Source organism: Micromys minutus (genome assembly GCF_963924665.1).
Source record: "Micromys minutus genome assembly, chromosome: 10".
Lineage (NCBI taxonomy): Eukaryota > Metazoa > Chordata > Mammalia > Rodentia > Muridae > Micromys > Micromys minutus.
This window is the reverse complement of record NC_137979.1, coordinates 65162434-65168571: the sequence shown is the minus strand read 5'-3', so window position 1 is coordinate 65168571 and position 6138 is coordinate 65162434.

Below are 6138 nucleotides of genomic sequence, written 5' to 3'. Positions count from 1 at the left end.
GAGTGGTGTTCCTGACTGTAGGACTAGCCCCAACTCTTATCTCTTTCCCCTTTCACTGTCACGCTGACAGGGAAGTGGCTTGCAGCCAGTCCCCAGCAGGTGCTGGCCATTTGTCCCTCCCCTGGCTGGCCTCTCTAGCTCTGCCCAGTAACCTCAGCTGCTGCTCCTCCTTTTTTTAATATTTATTTGGGAAGTTTATGTGTGTGCGTGTGTGTGTGTATGTGTGTGTGTGTGTGTGTGAGAGAGAGAGAGAGAGAGAGAGAGAGAGTGTGTGTGTGAGAGAGAGAGAGAGGGAGAGAGAGAGAATGTGTGTGTGAGAGGGGGGAAAGAGAGAATGTGTGTGTGTGAGAAAGGGAGAGAGAGATTGTGTGTAAGAGAAAGAGAGGGAGGGAGAGAGAATGTGTGTGTATGTGAGAGAGAGGGAGAGTGTGTGTGTGTGTGTGTGAGAGAGAGAGAGAGAGAGAGAGGGAGAGAGAGAGAAAGAGAGAGGGAGAGAGAGAAACATTTGCCTCCATATATGTCTGTGCCCTACCTCTGTGCCTGGTACCTACAGAGGCCAGAAGGGATCATTGGATCCTCTTGAACCAGAGTCACAGACAATTGTGAGCCACCATGAGGGTACAGACACTTGACCCAAGACCCTATCAGTACCTTTTACCTCGCTTGGTAGGCTGTCGATACTGCCCAGCCTGTGGCCTGTCTACACAGATGGGAAGCCAAGGCTGTTGCCCATACATGGGAGGCAGAACCCTGGTGCACTTGGCATGGACAAGGTCTTCTGAACAGGTCTCACTATCCCATCATCTTCCAGTGCCCTGGAAGACCCTGTGGGGTGTTGCCTCCTCTGGCTACCAGTCCACCCTGCTGCTTCCTAGAAGCCACTGCCTGTGACAGCCTGACTGGTCCATGGCTTCTCTGCAGAGTTCTACTTGCTGTCTGAGTCCCTGGCCTGTTCTGTGCCTGGGCTCCTCACAGATCGCTGGTCACATGGTTGCATATGATGTGGTATTATTCCCCCTGTCTCCTCATAACTCAGTATGTGAGCTCCAGGACTCAACTTACAGTTGAGGGGTTCAGACCGGAAGAGAGAGAGCAGGACCTGGGCTAAGGTTGTTGAAGACACATATGAGTCACACCTAGGGCCTGGGCACCAGGGGAGGCTGAGATCAGCCTCAGGATTTGGATCACAGGTTTCAGCTTGGCTTTGACCTGAGGTGTGGTTCCAGTTGGGTTGGCAAGACAGTTTAACAGGTAAAATACTCAGCACACAAGGATGTCAGCCTGAGTCCCCAGAGCCCACCTGCCATAGTCAAGTCACTATTGCCATGGTGAAACACCCTAACCAAAACCAAAACCAACATGTGGCAGAAACAGTTTATTCTGAATCCTCTTCCACATCACTGTTCATCACTGAAGGAACTTCCAACCGAAAGTCAAAGGAACCTGAAGGCTGGAACTGACATAGGCCATGGAGGGGTGCTGCTTACTGGCTTGCTCACATGGCTTGCTCAGCCTGCTTTCTTAGAACCCAGGACCAGCAGCCCAGGGATGGCCCCACCCACAGTGTGCTGGGCCCTCCCCCATCAATCACTAGTTAAGAAAGTGCTCTATAGGCTTGCCTGCAGCCCAGTGGAGGTATCTTCTCAATTGTCTCTGATGACTCTAGCTCATGTCAACTTGACATAAAACTAGTCAGTACACCACGTAAAAGGTAGAAGAAGGCAACCAGCTCCACAGAGTTGTCCTCTGGCCTCCACATGTCCACTGTTACATACACAGAGCACACACGTACATTACAATGGTTTGGTTTGTTAAAAGACATTTTGGGGAGAGGGGCATTAAACAACTATGGGCTGGGAGTGGTGCCTGTAATTACAGTGTTCAGAATCTGGAGACTGGGGACCCCCCAGAGCAAGTTGGCCAGCTAGACCACCATATTGAGGAACTCTGATTTCAGTGGAGAAACCTTGCATCAAAGAACAGTGTGGGGAGTGACCACAGAGATTCCCGTCAGCGTCATGCCTCCACATCCGTGCACATATGTTCGGCCACACCTCCTCACACGTGTTCACATGTGCCTGAACATATACATACAAGTATTCATACTACATACAGAAACACAAGTCAAAAGAAAAATAAAGAGTGTGCAACAGATTTGGAGCTTGCTGTTACCTGTATCCTCCAGGCCTGGCTCGTTTATTGCGTCTACTGGTTTCTTCCCAACTCTGTCAGCTCTGAGGACAGAGCACTCACATCTCCCATGGTCACCTCTCTCTCGTTCCAGTGTACCTGCTTTTGCTTTGTGCATGTCAGGGTGTGCATACACATTCAGAATAACCAGGTCGCTGTGGGTGACCTTTTATCAGGAGCCACATCTTTCTCTCCCATGAGATCCCCTCACCTGGCAGTTTACCCGTAGCAGCTTTCTATGTTCTGTGTCTGAGTCTTTCCCCCTCTACTTCTAACCTTTCCATGGCCTGTAGTTAAGCAACCTGCAGAATCATCCCCAGGGAATATACAACCCCAGTTTGGCTGTATCTTGTGACTCCTGATCCAGGGAGTACACCTATTTTTGCCTTTGTTGTCCATCTGTCTGTCTATGTAGCACAGGCTGGATTTTATTCTGTGTGTATGAGTGTTGGATACACGTGAGGACATAGTGCCCACAGAGGCCAGAAGAAGATATCGGATCACCTGGAACTAGAGTTTGTTACAGACGGTTTTGAGCCACTATGTAGGTGCTGGGAACAAAACTCAGATCTTCTGCAAAAGCAACAAGTGCTCTTAACCACCAAGCCATCTCTCTAACCCTGTCCCGAGTTCCTGACTCTGCTGCCTGGGCCTCCCAAGTGATGTGGTTTCAGGTGTGTGCCACCATGACATGACCTAGCAGGTTCAGCAGAGCTGATGTCCTCACTCTGGCCTGGGTGTGAAGGTGGGCTTCAGTGTGAGCACTAGCTGTACTAGTACAGGTTACCCCTGGAGGAACTGCAGCCACGGCCTAACACCTGAGAGACTACTGATCGCCCTCCACAGCTGCTGAACCCTTGACCAGCCAACAACCGGAACAACTGCCTCACAGCCTGCCCTTTATGGAATCCGACTTCCATGTCTTAGATACTTAATCTAACGTATGTTCAGTGTGCTGAGAGATGGGCAGTGCAGGAAAACAGGTGAAGTCAAGGTCAACTTCACTGTGACCACGGAGGGCAACATGAACAGAAATCTCCACAACCAAGAGGAGCTGGGGCGCAGCCCTGCAGAGGCCCTGGGGTAAGGTGAACCTAGAGGAAGTCATTCACCACCCCTTGTTCACCTGATGCTTCTGGACATCCAGAATGGACAGGTTCTTGTCATGGGACTATCAGAATGCAGATGGTGTTTCCATCGTGAGCCTGCTGAGGGCATGACTGGGTGGGATAGAGGTCCAAGAACTAAATACCAAGGGTCTTGCCAGGCCTAGGAATCTAAGAGCTTACAGAGTCAACTCCCTGGCTGCAGGTTTCACACCCTTTCTCAGCAGGGAAACAGGCTCAAAAGAGCTGGAAGCCTCAGCAGACCTCTTGGTCAGCTGCCTTTAAGCCTGTGGCATTTACTGGACCAGGAAGTCAGGGATGGGCCATTGTTGGGCAGTGGCGCCCTGGGGCCTTTTTGCTCATGGCCACTTTGTATGCCCCCAAATAGGTCCCTAGCAGGCCCTGAGGTTTGTGCCCAGAAGCTGAGCCTAAGGGTTCATTGCAAGATGAGTCAGACCTCAGGGTAGCCATAAAGACTTTCATGCTGGCTCTGCCCAGCAGGCCTCCCCAGGCCTATACCAACTCCCCCTCCTCAGAAACACCTTGGATTATGGAAAAGCAGCCCACATCAGCGGGGTTCATACTCCCCATCTGTTGCTGTGAGACTCCAGGTTTGGACAGGTCCTTACCCTGAGGTTCCTTGGCTTGGCCTCCTACTAGGCCAGCAAGGGTCAGCCCAGCATTAGAAGTGTGTGCAGACGCTGGGTTCTGGCCATTTCCCTGCCCACCACTGTTATCTGATCTCTACTCTAAGATACACTCTTGTTCCTGTTCAGGGTCTGGAAGGTCTTTCAAGTGACAGTCTTCAGTTGTGCAGAGGCCTGGAACAGGCCATAGGGCAGCCCAGTGGGTGGGTCCAGGGACAGGGATGACCCAGTCCTATGTCCCTTCCCACTGGGCAGAACCAAGTTGGGGCATAGTAATGTGGTGTCTCGGGTCTGAGTGTAGCAACCCTGTGTCCTTGTCTGACAGTAATGTACCCATGGTTAAGGCTGTCTTCTGCATTTGGACGAGCAATTCTTGTCTGTCCTGATGCTGGCAGGACAGGTAAGGGGTAAAGGCTGAATGTCCCACCCAGCTGTGGCTGTCCCTACCACCTAGGCTCTCAAACCTCTGTTTGTAGGTGGTGGGGTCACAAACCAAAAAAAAAAAAAAAAAGGGCAGCTAATCTGAGGAGTTGCACAGGACCTGGGCTCTCAGCTTCTCCTGCCTTGATTTCTCCATGGAGAAAGATGATTTCAGGGCACCTGATCATGAGAGTACCACCCCAAAATGGCACATGTTCCCACCTGAGAAGGTACCTCACCACCCCTTCCCTCCTTGCAGGGAAACCATTTTATGCCAGGTCTGCCAAGACTGTGTGGGCCTCTAGTGGGCATGCAAGACATTGGACATAGCCTGGAGTGAGGCTGGTTACAACCCAGACATTGTGTCTCTTCATCCTTGAGATGAAGGCTGGGATTTGGGGGCCCTGAGCCTGCTGCCCTGCAGGTCTTGGCTCTGGCCCAGTGCCCAGGGCCACAGGGCAGTGGACAAGGTCTCAGATGCCCCATGCTGTCCCAGCTGCTAGACACACTCCGACATACCCACAGATTTTATAAGAACGCACGTGCATATACTGAGACCAAGCAGGTGATGATGCCTTCGATGGGGCTCCCTGGGGACTCAGGAGCACAGCATCCTTCCATACTTTTCCAGACCTTCCTGGCTTCCCTGGGCCCCAGTTCCAGCCTTCCTTCCCCCACAAGGCTTGTCTTCCATTCAGACTGGGTTGCTGAGTAGCCCAGTGTCTCAGTTTTACACCCATGTCTGCTCGAGGCCGCAGCTTGTCCCCCACCTGATTTCTGGGCACTCCAGTTTGGCACTAGCTACTCCAAGGCACCTGACTCATCTATGCTACTTTGGGGACCCTGGCAATTAGCAGCACCTGGCCTCCACCGAGTTTTCCAGTTTTCGTGGGAGCGTTGATTAAAGTCACAGATCTGAACCCAGACCTGGAGCCCTGGGCTGGCTGCAAGGCAAAGGTATTAGCAGGAGGGGCCAAGCAGTGGGAGTCACCAGAGAGGGTGACAGACAGGACTCTGCTGGCCGCACAGTGGAGGGGAGGGAGGCACCCTGGAAATGTAGATTGAAGTCTACAGGCCTGGATCTGTTCAGGTTGAGATCTGGGCCTGGAGGAAGGCTCAGCCCAGCAGGCTTTCATGACTGGGAAGAATCCCAGGTTATGTGGGGATTTGCTCATTTGTCCAGTGAGTCCAGCCACACCCTCTCCCCAGAGTGCAGTCACTCCTGTCGCCACCCCCCCAAGTCCCCAGAAAAGAGGCTCCTGCTGCCCGTGAACTCATCACATTCTGCCAGATGGCATCACCCTGCATGGAGCCTGGAACCCAGCCTGGCACTCACTGGCAGGCCGTGGAAGGGGGGAAACTGGGCTGTGTCCCTGAAGGCTTCTTTCCCTCAGAGGTCCCTGGCTCATGGGTGACATACAAGCTGTACAATGAAGGAGACAGTCATTTTGATTTGGCTATTGCAGCTGAAGGTGAAGGTGCACCTGTCATCACTGGGCTGTGCCCCCCACCTCAGAAGCTCTCACAGTAGCCCCCAGGCCCCTGTCATCGCGGGGACATGAGGTTTCGGTTTCAGTGAGACCAGAACATAGCTAACCAGTTCGTGAGGTGTGGTCCCACCACCCTCTTGGCTCTGGTCCGCTGCAAAGAGCCTGTCAGCCTCCTCTGGCCACCACTGGCTTCAGCCTGTTCCTCTCCCAGAGCGAGACTCCTGGGAAAGTTCTTGTTCCCAGAGGTTCCTTGTTTCACACAGTGATAGCCCAAGGGAGAACCAC